This window comes from Siphateles boraxobius, unplaced genomic scaffold (assembly GCF_051911475.1).
Source record: "Siphateles boraxobius isolate OS27281-9 unplaced genomic scaffold, OSU_SipBor_1 30, whole genome shotgun sequence".
NCBI lineage: Eukaryota > Metazoa > Chordata > Actinopteri > Cypriniformes > Leuciscidae > Siphateles > Siphateles boraxobius.
In genome coordinates this window covers 11,584,173-11,602,443 of record NW_027508920.1, presented here as the reverse complement: position 1 = coordinate 11,602,443, position 18,271 = coordinate 11,584,173, and the positions used below count along the sequence as shown (strand labels likewise).

Sequence of the window (18,271 nt, the reverse complement as noted above, 5' to 3'; positions counted from 1 at the left end):
TCATAATTAATAATTGGTAATTAATAATTATTCATACATGTTTGGATTAGATCAGTCTTACATGTTAATAAAACTCCCGATAAGGGATGATATGTAATTTTACCTGCATGCATGCTTGTGTATCCTTGCACTTAACCACAAGTTGATTGCAATTACCTGCACGGACCACGTTTTACAAAACAGGCTAAATTAATTAGCTCAATTGTCAGACTAATATCTGTGGGAATCCACAATATCATCTTACTTTATAGGATTTCAGGAAAAGCAATTCTGTGGCCACAAGAATTGGGTTTCCTGCCCTATAAACTGTCATGAAACTGCACATGGAACATGGACAGAGGTGATCCAAACGCAGGCTTTATTAAGAGGAGAATCCAGAGACAGGTACAAGGAAACAGGCAGGGGTCAAAACCAGGTAAGCAGTTCAAACAAACATCAAATCCGTGCAGGGATAAGGCAAACGGGAAACCGGGAACAGGCAGATAATCAAGGAACCGAAACACTAAAATACAAGGAAACTGGAACAAGGCTAGGTAATGCAGTCAGACACATACAAACACTTACAATACTGAGCCCCGAACAAAGGGAAAACTCAGGCTTAAATCAGGGACGCTCAATCTAAAACAGGTGCAACAAATAAACCATAATCAGTCCAGGGTGAAACATAATGGAAACAATAAACTAGGAAGGAGTGCCCTCCAGAGGCTCAAGCGGGCACTCCAGCCGCAGATCGTCACATAACCCCCCCTCTAAGGAGCGGCTTCCAGACGCTCCTAAGAGCTCCGGAGGGAGGTCGACGGGGGATGGGATGGAGGGCCAGGCCCGTGGAGAGGCAGGGGGCCAGGCCCATGGAGAGACCTGGGGCCTGGAGACCAGAGCAGGGCAAGAGACCACGGGGAGGCACGCTCCCCAAGTAGCCAGGGCGGAGCATGCTTGGCAGGAAGACAGGCTGGAGCATAAGTGACATGAGAACAGGACAGAGTACACATAACACAGGACCAGGGCAGAGAACACTTAACAGGGGACCAAGACGTGGGGAGCACAGGGCTGGACAGGACCAGTGACATGGTAAGCTCAGGCGAAGGTGGTTGTGCAAAGGTCCATGTAGGCACCCGCTCCATGACCCTCTCAGGTGTAGGTGGTAGTGCAAGGGTCCACGTAGATGCCACCTCCATGGCCCTCTTAGGGTACCTATTGCCCCCCCCCAAAAAGTTCATGGGGAAATTAAAAGCTAAAGCCTCCGGGCTGGAAACCGCTACTGGAAAAGGCTCCCGAAGCTTGAGAGGCGCAGGTAAGGCGAGGCGCAGAGGCGGGGCCGGCAGGGCCAGGCGCAGAGGCGGGGCCGGCAGGGCGAGGAGTCTGGGAACACCCACCGGAGCCTGGCGAACCAAACGAGTCCTCCTCCTCCTGCGACGGCGAGTCACTGGGCTTGATACACTGACTTGACTGGATTCACTCATTTGGCTCGACTCATTTGATTCACTCGACTTGGTACTAGATTCACTTGACTCGGCGGCACTTGACTCACTTGACTCGGCGGCACTTGACTCACTTGACTCGGCGGCACTTGACTCGGCGGCACTTGCGGCACTTGACTCGGCGGCACTTGACTCACTTGACTCGGCGGCACTTGACTCGGCGGCACTTGACTCACTTGACTCGGCGGCACTTGACTCGGCACTTGACTCGGCACTTGACTCACTTGACTCGGCACTTGACTCGTCACTTGACTCGGCACTTGACTCACTTGACTCGGCACTTGACTCGGCACTTGACTCGGCACTTGACTCGGCACTTGACTCGGCACTTGACTCGTCACTTGACTCGGCACTTGACTCGGCACTTGACTCACTTGACTCGGCACTTGACTCACTTGACTCGGCACTTGACTCACTTGACTCGGCACTTGACTCACTTGACTCGGCACTTGACTCACTTGACTCGGCACTTGACTCACTTGACTCGGCACTTGACTCGGCACTTGACTCGGCACTTGACTCACTTGACTCGGCACTTGACTCACTTGACTCGGCACTTGACTCAGCTGGCACGCGCTCAGACTCAGTAGAAAACTCTTGAGGCAGGAATATAACGGAGCTTACGTGAAGTGTTAGAACGTTGGGATTCACATGTTGCGTGGATACGGCGGACCCTTTACGAAGCGCTGGTTCAACTGGGCTTTCATGTAGCGCAAACTCGGCGGAGCACGTGTGATGCGCTGGTTCACCGGGAGACAATTGATGCGTGGATTCAGTGGGTACCTTGTAAAGTGGCGAATCGTCGGGTCCTTTGTGAAGCAAAAGTTTCAAAAAATCCACAGTAAAAGCCGAACCGCTCATGGAAAGGGCCAGGTCAATATATTGGGTTAGAGTCCAGCTTGAACACGGAAATAGTATAGCAGAGCCGAGCGGTTCAGACAGTCCTCCCCGAAAGAGCATCATCAAACAGAAATCATTCAAGTAGGACTGACGAGAGAGCTTCAAAAAATCTGTCACAAAAACCTTGAGAGGACGTTCTCCTTGACGGAGGCTTACGATCTGCGCTGTGGGATCCATATCGAGGTCCGTGTTCCTCTCAGCCGCTGGATCAGTTGTGGCTCAGTATTCTGTCATGAAACTGCACATGGAACATGGACAGAGGTGATCCAAACGCAGGCTTTATTAAGAGGAGAATCCAGAGACAGGTACAAGGAAACAGGCAGGGGTCAAAACCAGGTAAGCAGTTCAAACAAACATCAAATCCGTGCAGGGATAAGGCAAACGGGAAACCGGGAACAGGCAGATAATCAAGGAACCGAAACACTAAAATACAAGGAAACTGGAACAAGGCTAGGTAATGCAGTCAGACACATACAAACACTTACAATACTGAGCCCCGAACAAAGGGAAAACTCAGGCTTAAATCAGGGACGCTCAATCTAAAACAGGTGCAACAAATAAACCATAATCAGTCCAGGGTGAAACATAATGGAAACAATAAACTAGGAAGGAGTGCCCTCCAGAGGCTCAAGCGGGCACTCCAGCCGCAGATCGTCACATAAACACATACTCTTTAAAGTATCTTTAATTTGTAAGCTTGTTGCTATAAGATCTTTTGGCACTTAAGGGACTTAAATGAGCAAAAAGGCAGTACATCAATCAGATGAATATAATGAATTTAATAAGGCAGAACTACTTATGTATTTACTACGGTTACATGGGATATATGTATTTACAAACATAATAAACAACAATACACGATAAGGCATCGATGAATGAGAAATGCATAGAGTGTGGACAATGGAAACACGTGTGAGAGGGGAAGGGACAGAGAGAGAGAGAGAGAGAGAGAGAGAGAGAGCATTGGCAACATTCCCCTGACAGTCCCCTGCCTGTGACAACACGAAAACATCATCTTAATGCTTCTTAGAAGCTCTATAAAGAGATATACTTAAGTTTCTGGGTCTCTCTGTGTCGCGGCATTCCTGCGCGTGCGTGAGCGGAGTCCTTTAGGAAGCGTCACTGGGTGCTGCTTGGCGCGCGTTGAACGGAGTTTCCAAGTCTTTGGGGTAACATTACCAAAGGAAAATAGTTCGGCTAAGTTTGTTTCACTTTGTGGAAGTGAGCAGAGTCGACTACGGAAAACAAAACTTTGACTAACAAAGAAAAGAAATAAAGATCTCTACGGGGAAATCACGCGGAGTTAGCGTCACATCTTCGCATGGCTGGTGAAGAAGCGTGTGTGCGTCTCTCGCCACGTGGTCACGTGCGCGTGTTTCTCCTTCAAAACGAGCGCGCGCTCGTTTAAAGGTCCCTTGTAGATGGATTTGCTGAAGAGATATGTCACGCGGTGTTCTTTTCACTCGTCGATTGGAATTAAACACGGAGACTTATCTAAGACTGAAAAACACAAACTAAACTAGAAACAAATAAAAGAAAGGCGAAGAGCTCGCCCGGAGGCGAGACCCTACATTTTGACAGTCAAGTAACAGAGAGACGAGCGGAGGGGGGAAGCGTCATTTATCACCTTGGAGAAATCCGGCCTCTTCCTGTTGACTTGGCCAATTAGAGGGTTGGAATTTCACAGGCGGGACTTTGGTTTTTATTGCTCTTTGTCTAAGAGAGAGACATTTGAAACCGACGAAATTAGGGTGTTTAAGAGCAGAATCTTCACAATTCTTATAATACTAATGTGTCACAAGTTTAGCAAAATGTAATGTCAATTAACAAATGGGGAATGAAGATTGGAGTTTATCAAGACCAAACTTGCCACAAATGGATTTGGTTAAACATTAGTTGGCCAAGTTTAAAACATTATCGCATTAGAGTTGTCGAGAAACATAGACCAAACCACAAAAAGGCAACTCATGAAATAGGGAACTTAGATACATTGTTCATACAATTCTCAAGTGGAGATATATAATAGCATATACTGTATATATATGAATACAGGATTCATTTCTCCTCCTTGGTTAGAATTCAGAAAGGGTGGCAGTTCTGTGAACATTCCTTTGGGTCGTAAACGCCGTTATCTAAGAACACCAGTGATGTTAGTTTTGGTCTCTTTTCACTCCAAAGATGGAAAACATAGTAAACTATATTTTTCATTAACTTCTTACATATATTTGGCTCGAGCAAGTGGAGCGATTTCTATAATACCAATCACTCCGTGTTTGTTACGCATACAAGGATATATATAAACTCTTAGACCTTTATAGAAGTCCGCAAGGTTCAACTACATAACTAACAGTCCTAGATAGACAGGATACAGTATAAACTTCAAACATACAGGAATACATCATGTTTACATTTCATAATCACTCATTTCTGGGTTTTAATGTTATAGATGCATATATGTGTGTGTGTGTGTGTGTGAGTGTGTGTTGTCCATTTGCGCATCTGGCATTCCTTCCTCGCTGGGGGGGGGGGTTTGGAGATAACGGTCTTCTTGGATGTTGGCTCGCGAACAAATCAGGATCGCGCGAGGATCTCTGTGGTGACTCATTACGCTGTAAAGGTGTCACAAACTAGTCTACCCTCCAGACTGGCTGGCGCTAACGGAAGATTTAGAATTGGAAGAGTCACAGGTTGGGGCTTTAGAAACCCCTGTTAACGTGTGTTTATTGTGTTAAGGAATGCTGACTCCATGATTCTGCGCTCATACCCTACATTAGCTATGATGGATTTGATCCAGTCAGTGTAGCGACACACCTCAGTATAAACCCCAGGAAAGCCTGGTTTAGCACAGCCATTGCCCCAGGAAACAACACCTTTCAGTTTCCCCTTGCACACTACAGGACCACCAGAATCCCCCTGAGAAGAAGATTGGAAAATGAAAAGGACAAAATTATTGTTTGTATAAAAATGTAAAACACATATAAAGAGGAAGACTAAGTCAATAACATATACATGACACGAGTTTTTTACTCCCTTCATGAATCCGGGACAGAACATGTTTTTAGTTATTTTTGCACCATATGCTCCCTCAGGGGCGGACTAGCCATCAGGAGCACCGGGACTTTTCCCGGTGGGCCGCTGGCCAATGTGGGCCGGCCGGTACACATATAAAAAAATATATAGCCTATATATATAAAAAATGACGGAAATCATAATAATACATTTCTTTTCTAAACAAATGGATGAGGGAATCGATCGCGCGGGCGCGGCCGACAAGAAGTGTGTTTCGTGTGCATGCATGTGAGTGTATTGCCCTCCCTCCCTGTTAAGTTTGGTCTACTCCATTGCGTATCTTGAAACACGCCCTCTTTCACGTCCTGGAAACACAGCAAGCCAACGCCGATGATGATGAACTAGCGCAGATGAAAGCCGACTGTGTTGTCGCCTCGCATCGCCTGTGTCGCGGGGAAAAAGCCGCACTTGAACACACCGAGAGAACTACAGCCTACTGTTAGCTAGAATGCGCGTTTTGCGCCTGGGTGTAAATGAGACAACTGTCTATTTCTGCAGATAAATTTGTCTATATTCGTCATTCAAAAAGAGAACTGCAGATACACACCGTAAACAAAGCAGTGCGTGCTTACAATTCTGAATATCAATCCTGCTAAACACTTTATTTATTCCACTCCTCTCATGTTAATATTTAAATATTCGCCAAGGAACACTCATGTAATATGACGTAACATTAGAACACCTTCTTTGCTCGCTGTTTTGTTATTATTTTCGTGCAGTGCATTGACTCGTTCACTATGCTGAACAGCCAATCAGAGTTCCCTCTTTCACCGACATGTCGAATCGGCCGAAAAAAAGCTGACGAGGACCAATTTCAGCCGACGGTTAAAAAAAGCATTAGAGGTAGATGCTGTGAAATGCTTCAAATTAACAGATTATACATTTGGCGCGAAGAGTAGCAGTTCAACAGGCTCTGATGGCTCTAGCTCCCCCTGACTAGCTGATATGCTGTCTTGATAGTTTTATATTAATAATGTTGTGTGTCTTAATGTTCTTCTGTTTGTTTCCCTTTGGTTTTGCAAATATGACCTAATATATGTTGTGTTACTTGTATTTAATGTTTAAATAGCATTTATTTTTGTATTGTGCTATATTTTTATGCTATAAGTGGTGTTAAAAAATACTCTGCACATTAATGGGCCAATGTGTTATGATTTGGGATGTGGTGGGCTGCTGTGGGCCAGAAAGTCCAGGGCCACTTTTTGGTCCCAGTCCGCCCCGTGCTCCCTTACACCGCGCACTTGAGAGTACAGGCAAATTCAAACACTGCAGGACAGAAGCAGTGTGATCTGGAAAAAGAATATGAACAGTGCTAAAACTTGTATAATGATTAAATCCATGTTTAATATATTATATAAAAGTATAAGAAGATTTTCATTACTCAGCCATCTCACCTCCAGTTTTGCCCCATCCAGAAACCAAGCACTGCTCCCCTGCAGAAGAGCAGTGGGTTGACAGACCGATTGGCTTCACATACTTGTTGAAGATGACAGGCTTTCTCAGCTTGATCAGCATGATATCATTGTTAAGAGTCTGACGATTATAGTTTGGATGACGAATCATCTTCTCTGCCCTAATCTGCTGCTATGTGCTTCCAGTAACAGACAAGTTGTGCTTTCCCAGGTGGACGAAGAGTTGGCGTCTATTTGAAAAAAGAAACTTATATTTTACTCAGCCCTAATATAATATTTATAAGAATATTGCCTACCTACATATTAGTCTTAAATAGGTTTTACCTAGTCTAAGATACATAATGGTTATGGCAAGACAATTACAGACAATAAAATTCTGCATTAGTAGGCTGAATAATAAAAAAATGTGTGAGTATGTATTGAAGCCAGAAAAGAGGCATATTTAAATACTTTACACAAATGTAAATTTGTTTCAAAACTAAAATATTCAAAATTAGAGCTGGATGCCAACGGTTGGTAGACTAACGTACTCTCATCTTTATTATAATACACAATGTGTAACTTTTTTTGACAGCCTTTCTTTCTTTCTTTTTTTGAAATTATGAAATTTTTTAGTACACATTAAGAAATGGTAAACAATAACAACCTGTTGCTAATCTATTCCTTAAAAGGGTACTCTTTATGGAAAAGATAGTTTTATGGTAAAGCAGCTTTAACATGTTGAAAAAAATACGGGTTAAAAAGGGAGGTTATATACTCACATGAAACTGCAGTGAGCTGCAGACACAACCCATCTTTTATCAATCAAAGATCCTCCACACAAGAAATGCTCTTCCGTTAAGTACACTTGCCAGGGCTGGGAGTGGGGCCGACATTCATAACCTCCAATGATTTTATCACCTGTGCTGTAAACTTAATTGAAAAATGAATTGTTATTTTATTAATATTAATGCTAAAGACTACCTATAATACATATCAGCTCTACATACCCACAGTCACAACCAGGAAAATGAACACAACAGTCTTCATTGCAGTAAAGTAGAGAATGACTGCTCACAGCTTTAGAGCACTTCTGCAAAGTTCAAGATTAGCATTCATGCTTTTAAACAATTGTTTGAACACCACTACAGAACCTAACAGCCAATAAGATCACAACAAATGATTTGCAAGTAAAAATCTCACAAAAGCATGTGAGACAACAGTTTTTTTCATACAGTTTTCCATGGTCATAATAATAATAATAACTGACAGTATGAAGCTTATAAAAACAGATGACCAAAATGCTGTTTTACTTTTTGAGTGACACACAGCTTAAGTATGTGAAGACTTTTTAGTATCTACAGTATGTTTAATGTTTTCTTAACTGTTCAATAAAAGTCAATAAAAGAGAAATTCTCTAATTAATAGCACATATTGATGGGCTGACACAACAACACACAAAATAACAATCTGTTTTGACATAATTCTTTTGTCTCGTCCATTGGTAAACATCACAGTTTTTGAGATTTAGTCTCTCATTTTTATACAGTTTGTCACTGCTGAAATTTTAAAGTGTGTACTTGGCAGCATGAGAAATAATTTTTTTCCCAAATTATGAATGGGTTGTATATGAAAGCGAACAATGAACCTCTTGTTACTTCGTCATTATTCTTTGTTGGTTATAAATAAGAGATTGGCCGTTGCATTCACATTCTCAACATGTCTGTGATTGGCTTCAATACTTAACTATGCAAAAACAAGGGTAACACTTTATTTTGATGGTCCATTTTGAACATTCTGTTGACTATAAGTAGCTTTGCAACTAATAATAATAATAATAATAAACTTTATTTTATAGAGCGCCCTTAAAAACCGGCTTCTCAAAGCGCTGTACATAAAATCACAATCCACCGGAAAAGACAAATAAAAGTTAATAAAAACAAAAGCAGCAACATTAATAATAAAAAAATAGCTGTAAAGCGATCACGAAGAGACATCAGCAGTCAAATGCAAGTTTAAAAAAATGTGTCTTGAGAAGAGCTTTAAAAATGCCAAGAGTCTGTGCTTCCCTTAGTTCAGGAGGGAGAGCGTTCCAAAGTCTAGGAGCGTAAACAGAAAAAGCCCTATCACCCATAGATTTTAGATGTGTTTGTGGAACAGTTTATAAATTGCACTGTGAGGAATGCAGTCTGCGATTTGGAGAATAAGTGATTAATAAGCCAGATAAGTATTGCGGAGCTAAGCCGTGTAAAACCTTGTATGTCAGCATCATGATCTTAAAGTCAACACGGAACCTGACCGGGAGCCAGTGTAAGGACTTCAAAACTGGAGTAATATGGTCAAATTTCCTGGTTCCCGTCAGGATACGGGCGGCAGAGTTCTGAACATATTGCAATTTGTTAATAGTGGTTTTAGAAACTCCAGCTAAAACAGCATTACAATAATCCAGCCGTGAGAACACATATGAATTAATCAACCTTTCAGCGACAGATAGGTTTAGCATTGGGCGTAGTCTGGCAATATTTCTGAGATGGAAAAAGGATGCCTTAACAGTGCTCTGTACAAAAAAATCAAAAGTGAGGCTGGTGTCAAAAATTACACCAAGGTTCCACATCGTACTTTGGGTCTCTAAAACAGAGCCATCAACAGACAGGGACATTGGAGCCGCTTTGCGAATTTGATGACGGGAACCTATAAGCATAACCTCAGTTTTCCCGCTGTTCAGGCAAAGAAAGTTATTGTTCAACCATGCTTTTATCTCAGAGATACTGCCAGAAAGATAAAAAGCATCGATGTCTTCACCAGATTTAGAATGGATGTAGATTTGGGTATCGTCAGCATAAAAGTGACAGTGGAGACCAAGCGATCGCAGCAGATGCCCAAGTGGAGATAGATAAATATTGAAGAGTAGAGGGCCCAGAACTGATCCCTGAGGAACACCAGTGAGCACTGAGCAAATGTCAGACCTAAAGCCACACATAGAAATGAAATGGGAACGGACAGTAAAATAGGATTTAAACCTGATTAAAACTGTCCCGGACACACCAAAGACACTTTCAAGACGGGTAAGTAATAGACCATAATCCACAGTATCAAAAGCAGCTCGAAGATCAAGAAGAATGAGAAGTGAGGTAGCTCCAGAATCAGAGGCCATCAACAAGTCATTGGTAACTTTGACCAACGCCGTTTCAGTGCTATGTAATTTACGAAAACCTGACTGAAGGGGTTCAAAAAGGTTATTGGTTGTAAGATGATTAAGGAGTTGAGAGGCAACAATACGCTCAAGTATTTTTGCCAAACAGGGAAGATTAGAGATGGGATGAAAATTGTTAAAATCATCCACAGAAACATTATCTTTCTTTGGTACAGGCGTAACAGCAGCAGTCTTTAGTACTGCTGGAATGACACCAGTTTCCAATGATTCATTTATAATGCCAAGGATAATAGGGCACCACACAGGGAAGCATGACTTAAATAAATTCGTTGGAATTGGATCCAGCAAGCAAGTGGTTGATTTCATGCTAGATACCTCCCTTGTGAGAGCCTCAGAATCAAGCAGTGAGAAATGAGTAAAAGAAACACCAGTGAACCCAGATGAACAAAGGAGTGAAGTGGCACAGTCAGGGTTAACAGAAATTTCTTTGCGAACACTAACAATCTTCGAATTAAAAAACTGTAGAAAAGAATCACAGAGCTGCTGGGAAAAAGGCAAAGTGGTAACAGGATTAACTTGAAGCAATCTGTTTATGGTTTGGAACAAGTGTCTGGGATTATTTTGATTATTTACAATAATCTGCGAGAAGTAAGAGGATCTTTCAGTCTCCATAAGAGCACGATAACCCCCCAGAAGATCCTTCCACTCTTGATAGTAGACACTCTGACCAGTAAGGCGCCATTTGCGTTCCATTTTCCGACAAGCAGCCTTTCTATAGCGCAGATTGTCATTATACCAGGGAGCTGAGCAGGCGAATGTGACCTTACTTGACCTTAGAGGAGCAAAAGTGTCAAGATTAGCAGCAAGAGTGGAATTTAGCTGCACAAATTTCTCCTCCAGTGATAAGGGATGAAGATCGCTTAGGATGGAAACCACAGAATTGGAGAAAGCTGTATGGTCGATAGACTTCCAGTTCCGGAAGGTTACTGTTCGGATGGTAGGCTCATTTGAGTGATACAGTTCGAGGTTAAAAAAGACAGCTGAGTGATCAGACAGTCCAATGTCAATAGATGAAAACGCAGACACAAATGAGCCATTAGCGATCACAAGATCCAGTGTATGACCCTTATTATGGGTTGGGTCAGTTACAAACTGTGTGAAACTAAAACAGTCAATTAACGACAAAAATTCCTTAGCCGCTACTGATTCACTCCGGTCAACATGAATGTTGAAGTCTCCCACGATTAGAATTCTGTCAAACTTCACAGTCAGCATCGACAAGAAGTCCGCAAACTCTGACAAAAAAGCTGCATGTGTCATAGCCTTAGTTGGTTTATAGACTGTAGCGATGATGGTGGACACTGGAGCGGAAATACTCAAAACCAGACATTCAAAAGAAGAAAACTGGGGAACAGTCACAGAGCTTGTGTGCAACTTCAGGTTATAAACCACAATAATACCTCCACCTCTGCCAGATAGCCTAGGGCGATCTAATACTCCAAAGCCCGATGGAGTGATCTGGTTAAACAGGAGCCCATCATTTTCTTTGTGCCAGGTTTCAGTTAAGAACAACAAGTCCAGCTTTTTATCTATAAGAAAATCCGATAAAAGTAGCGCTTTGTTGTTCACAGACCGCACATTAAATAGAGCGGCGTAAGCCTGGCTCTGAGACGAAGATGACAGAGGTTTAATCTCCATGCGGGGAACCGATATTAAATTACTGTGAACAACACCAGTATGGAGCAGTTTGTTGGTCTTACGTCGACAGCTAGGGACATAGATGTTAGGAGAAGATGAGACAGCAAGGCTGCGCCTCAAACCCCGATGGATATATCGCTTTAGACGTAACAGTCCAGCATCTTTACAGAGATTGTAGTAGTCTTTAGCTAGGCAATAACAGTTTTGTTTTTAAATTCAAACGCATGCGTGTAGTGTACCTTAGTGCCATGGTCAGTGAGCGCACACTCGCGAGGCCAGAGTGAATGAAACTCCGCAGCACACTGCGAGCACAGCGTTGTACAATCCGCACACACAGCCAAGCAGAGGCGATGATCCGGAGTTACACGCTGCAGGTTATTCCAGGAAGATCTCCGTAGCGCAAAATGCGAGCTAAAAGTCATACAATCCACACAGACAGCTGAACCGAAGCGATCCAGAGACACGCTGCAGATTATTCCAGATGAAGCACAGAGCTTAAAACTACGATCCAAAGTATATAAGATGGCACGGCCACATCGCAATCATCACAGCACTAAAAACAAAACTAAAAACTTAAAAATAAATGAATATAGTTTAAAATAACATACCAAAACAAATCAAACAGTAACAGGAGCGGCAGCAAAACACGCCAGCGTACCCTGAGACCGGGGTTTCTCACGCGTTCATCTCACACACGTTTCTTTCTCAACTACATGTCAACTAACTTTCATTAGGGTATTAGTAGACTGACGGCTTAATATCTGCTAACTCTTTATTGTGATGCTCCCCCAGAAGACATTCCACTGGCTAAAAGTAACTTTGCAACTACGTGTCAACTTATTCTATTCTTAACCCTACCAGTCTACTAATACTCTAATGAGTGTTGGTTGACATGTAGGTGCAACATTACTTAAAGTCAACTGAATGTGTTAAAGGGACCATCAAAATAAAGTGAAACCGCAGTGCTTATCAGAGGGTACCGGATTGACCTGATACTCAATACTACCAGTACTGCAGAAAGACTGGTACCATTAAGCTTTTAAAAATTGAAGTATTGACTTTCTTTTGACAATCCTACTGTAATGTATAAAAGGTGTGCTTGAATTGTATTAAAAGCACTAGAAAAAACATAGCCTAATTCTTACAGAATTAAGTACACGTTAAAGCTACAATTTTTAGTAAGTCACAATCTTGTGACTGAAACCGTCTGTCTGGGTCCAGTTAATGCATTAACTGTGATGACATGTTTTTAAGTTCATCAGCATCATAAATCCTTTTTTTATCTATTTAAAAAAAATGAATGCATGTATGTACATTTATAACACTATACTTTGTTGTTATACCTTATTACCATATTACCTTTGCTTCGAAAATTTAACCCTGTTGTGAGGGTGTTTCTAATACAGCGGCTGTGGGAGTAACGAAGTGAAGTTGACATCTGACATCTGGCGGTGAGGACCCTTCGGGGTGGCCATGGCGGTGAGGACCCTACGGGTGGCCATGGCGGTGAGGACCCTTTGGGTGGCCATGACGGTGAGGACCCTTTGGGTGGCCATGGCAGTGAGGACCCTTCGGGTGGCCATGGCGGTGAGGACCCTTCGGGTGGGTGCCCCCCCAAAATTTTAATGGGGAAATTGACAGGAAAGGGGGGATCCGGCAGCAACGAGGGTCTTGGGCTGGGCAGGACCAGCGGTGAAGAGGGCTTTAAGCAAAGCAGGACCAGCGGCAAAGGAAACTCTGGGCTGAACAGGACTGGCGCAGGATCAGTGGGCTCTGGTGCATCTGGTGCAGGATCAGTGGGCTCTGGCGCAGGATCAACGGGCTCTGGCGCAGGATCAACGAGCTCTTGCGCAGGATCAATGGGCTCTGGCGCAGGATCAACGGCTACTAGAGCAGTAACAGCTACAAAGACTGACACAAACATTGGCGCGGGAACAAACACCGGCTCAGGAACGGGAACAGACACCGGCTCAGGAACGGGAACAGACACCGGCTCAGGAACGGGAACAGCAGAGACTGGCTCTGGCTCTTGCTCGAAGACTGGCTCCAGCTCAGGAACTGGAACAGCAGACACTGGCTCCGGCTCAGGAACAACTTGCTCTGGCGCAGGATCAATGGGCTCTGGCGCAGGATCAACGGCTACTAGAGCAGTAACAGCTACAAAGACTGACACAAACATTGGCGCGGGAACAGACACCGGCTCAGGAACGGGAACAGACACCGGCTCAGGAACGGGAACAGACACCGGCTCAGGAACGGGAACAGACACCGGCTCAGGAACATGGAACAGACACCGGCTCAGGAACGGGAACAGCAGAGACTGGCTGTGGGTCTTGCTCGAAGACTGGCTCCGGCTCAGGAACATGGACAAGCAGATACTGGCTCCGGCTCAGGAACAACTGGCTCTGGCACAGGATCAACGGGCTCTGGCGCAGGATCAACGGCTACTAGAGCAGTAACAGCTACAAAGACTGACACAAACATTGGCGCGGGAACAGACACCGGCTCAGGAACGGGAACAGACACCGGCTCTTGCTTGAGTGGCGAATCGGGAGCGATTGGGCGTTAAGTGCCTTGCTCAAGGACACCTCGTATTCCTGCCGGTACTGGAATCGAACCAGCAACCTTTGGGTCACCAGTCTAACTCTGTTACCACTAGGCCATGACTAGCTCTTTTGTGTGGCTGATATGAAGAAGGCGTGTTTGTCTCAATCCTGGGAGCGTCACGCGTCACGCGCCAAGCGCGGCAATTTTGAATGTCCATTTGAGGTGAAGTTGCCGGTTGATAATTCAGGCTAAGTTAATTTCACTCGTCGGTGGAAATGAACAAAGGAGAATTCAAAAATGGAAAATAAAAACTTAAAGAAACAAACAAACAAACGAAAATGAAAAAAAGAAGGCTTGAAGAGCCTTGAAGAGGATCATGAAGGGATTACATGGTGTTGCGAGGAAGAGGTAAGAGTATACTGGAAGAGATGAAACGCTGTTCAATGACTTTAAACAGCGTCTGAGTTCCCCTCCCAGGGGTGAAGCTGACCAATCGACTTGGAGTTCAGTGAGCGGGAAAAAATTTTCTTTGTCCTGTCGGATGACTCATTTGCATGGTTTATGACCGGGGTGGTCAGAATCATGACAAGCAATCTTTCTACTCTCAAGAATGGCAAGCATAGTGTGATACATTTTATCATAATCTAAGATACATTTTTGACTAGAGGAGACCAAGAGGATTAAAATGATATCAAGAAAGACACGCAAACAGGAAAGGAAAGCAAGGTTACATTCATCTGCACGAATATAGGCATTCAGAGTTTATCAAACACATCTAGAGAAATCGTGATTATACTAAAATTAAAATAACACATGGGTATGCATGAATATATATGGTCAATGGGCAATTTGGACCCAGACTCTGTGGTGCCAGGCCAAAGTTATGGACCCGAGTCAGAGAAGTTAGAAGCATTTTTACATGTATAAGTGAATGAGTCACCCTGACACCCTGACACACCCTGACACAGTCCAGATACGCTACAGTCCCCCTTTTGGTCAGATGAAGTCCCTGTATGGACATCATCGGACGACAATCGTCACAATGGGCGGATGTCAGGTTAATCATGCCACTTGCTTTGGTGTCTTGTAAGTGAGTGTGGTGCTGCAGTATGCAGCACATGTTGCGTCATGGGCATACATTGGCATGACCCCCCTTTTGCACCGTGGCATCACAAGCCTTGGCGCTGTGATGGCAGCAGGTGCATAACGTGGAATGTTGTCCTGTGCACGCAGCATGTGCTTGGCGTTCTGCAGTTGTCTGGGGCACCGGTTATCGGTGGGTTCAGACGGCGTGCGTGGGTGGTTGGAGGGGTCTGAGAGGTGGTTTCTCATAGTGTTCATGAACTTGTTATAGTCTTTGCTGAGCTGGAGGGTGCAGGGTAGCGAATTCGAACCTTCATTTGGTGCTGAGGCTGTGTCTTCATGGCTGGCTTGGGGAGTTCCCGTGAACTCTGTGACCTGACAGTCTGTCTCTGCGGGAATTCTCGTGACCTCTGTGACCTGACAGTCTGATTCTGTTGACCTGTGTGACTGGAGGGGGAGGGGTTCCCGCACTTGAGCCCAAACTTTCAGTTTTTTGAAGTCCAGTAAAGGTTCAAAGCGATCTAGCAGGTCTTTGCCAATTAGAAGGGGGTAAGTGTTCATTTGTGAGATGTACACTGGGTGGATCAGACTCATCGAACCAATTGTCAGGTGAATGGGAGCTACCTGTTCGAGCCGGATGTCGTTCTGGCTGTATGACTGCACATTCAGCTCACACGTTTGGGATGTCAGAGTTCGATCTTGATTCTTAGCTTTAGCACTGAGTCTTTCAAAGAGTTGAGCTGACATTAAAGTAAGCTCTGAGCAGTGTCTAGCAGGGCTTCAAGGCTCACCTCATTTTCCAAAGTGATGGCTAAGTACAGTTTCCGGGCCACCCCCTTTTCTACCAGGTTTTCCAGGAGTCTTGGCATCGGGGCTGGTGTGGTGAACGATGGGCGGTTAGGGCCGGTCTTGGGTGGTTCGCTGCGGAGGCTGATAGCTAGAACAGCATTTCCTGGTCCTTTGGGATTTTGGTCCCAGTAGTGGGAAGTTGTGCTGTCTTGCTCAGGCTGTGCAGCTGTCAGCTGTGGTGGCTGGGTGATGCTGTCACTTTGTGACGTGACAGTTAGCTCTGTGGTCTGTGGCTGACGAGCAGTGTTCTGGGTGCTTGGTCTTACGCTTAGGCATAGGATGTCTGGCTCGTCCCTGTTGTCTTCCTTGTGAGATTTTCTGTGCAGAATCTCTTTCAGCATCTTCAGGATCTCTGCCCTCTCTGATGTGGCTGCACTGTTTTGATCTGATGTGGGCTCAGACTTGGGCTCACCAGTGGCACGTTGAGAGGGGTTCCGATGCCGGCTTTCTGGGCTTGATGCTCCGGACGATGGGGATCGGCTATTTCTATTCGGCTATTTCAGGGCTGGCTTCCCAGGTGGCTCCACCCCTTGGGTTGTTGGATGGGTGTTGCCGGTCACAGAATCTTTCAGAGCGCCCGCTCTGGTGCTTCGGACGAGCACCATTGTGGTTGTGCTGCCCTCTGCTGGCCTGGAACGGTCTTGACTCTCTGTAAAAAGGTCTGTGGTGTTGTGGGGCGCCCTCTAGAGGCAGCTCTGAGTAGTGCTCAGAGACAGAGTGGACTGTGGGGTTTTTCACAGTCTTTTCAGACACAGTCTTTTGCTTGGTGCTTTGTGGGCCAAAGTCTCCTAGCTGTTGGGTAGACATGGTCCGTGTGCAGGCCAGGACGCCTAAGTGATGACTCACTGTGGGATGCAGATTTCTCAGAAACAGAGTCCTGAAATTGACATCCTCTTCCATACCTGGCTCGTTCCGTGCTCCGAAGTAGGCTTGTCGGAGTCGGCCGTAGTAGGTATGCGGGGTTTCAAGTCTTGTCTGCTTGAGGTCCATGGTGGTGATGAGCCCTTGTTCTGATTCTGGATCAGAGAATTCTCTCGTGAGGGACTGTCACACCTGCTCGTAGTTCGATTTGATTGTCTCTGGTTGACGGTCTAGGAAGCTGCCCACGTCACGACTAGATGTAATTCTTAGCAGGTACAATCTGTCCCATGTGGTCAAGTTGGCGACAGTTTGTAAATGAAAGTCAATGTCTTGGAGGTAGGCATGGATGTCGTGGCCGCCTCCAGGGTTTGGGGTGAAAGTAGGGATGTTTCTGGCCAGCTTGTCGAGGTCTTTGGGGGCCATGCCGTGGTTAGCGGCAGGGGTTCTCTGGAAGCTGGCTGGTGACGTTTTGAACAGTGGGCTTTCGCCCCCCTTTTCAGCTCTGGGTTCTTGGCTGAAAGGTGCGGACCGGCTGGTCAGTGGTAACTCTGTGGTGTGCATTTCCCCTTCCCGGTCACTCTGCAATCTATAAGAGTGTTTCAACTCTCTGTGAACAATGTCAAGTTCGTCTTTGAGATTGTGTCTCTGCTGAGAAAGTTCGTGGATTTCAGCTCGGGCCGCTTGTAAGTGTTTTTCACAGGCTTTGGCTTTAGCGTCTCTTTCTTTTAGTTCAATCTCTGCTCTTGCGAGGAGAGCTTCACCTTGTCAGAGCTTTCCGTCGAGTTCCTCTCTGGCGTTTCTCTCCGCTTGCTTTCTTTGGTCTGTGTAATGACGAAGATGAGCGAGGGCATTTTGAAGTCTTTCTGCTTCTTTCTGTAGCGCTGGGTCTGTTGCATCCTCTGTTCTATCCATCCTCCATCCTCCATCCTCTGATCTAGACTGCTATGGACATGGGCCTGGGTCCTCCGGACCTCCTCCGCTTGGAGCTTTAGCGTTGTTGCTTCCTGCTCCAGGTCGATGCTGCTCCTTTCGCTGAGCCGGGCCTGGGCGACGAGGATGTGTGTGAGGCTCCCGATGATCTTGGCCCATTCCTTGTTGTTGTAGCTTTGTCTTGGATCGTGGGCCATCAGTCTGTCCAAGTCGGCGTCTAGCTGCTCTTGGCTCAGGGGCTCTGAGTCGCCGGCATCCTTGGGCAGGAAGGAGGTCGTCATGGCTCTCAGCCATGTCTCGAGGTTGTCCCA

The 18,271-nt window shown here is 45.2% G+C and overlaps 1 pseudogene across 1 annotated transcript; it reads right to left on the bottom strand.

Annotated features, from left to right (window-relative positions):
• Positions 1 to 6,560: 6,560 nt before the first annotated feature.
• On the bottom strand, positions 6,561 to 7,947 carry LOC143757162 (trypsin-1-like; annotated as a pseudogene). Its single transcript, XR_013210424.1, has 4 exons — positions 7,849 to 7,947; positions 7,621 to 7,771; positions 6,842 to 7,089; positions 6,561 to 6,736 (listed from the first exon to the last, which is right to left on the bottom strand). The product of XR_013210424.1 is annotated as a trypsin-1-like (transcript).
• Between the last annotated feature and the right edge of the window lie 10,324 nt (positions 7,948 to 18,271).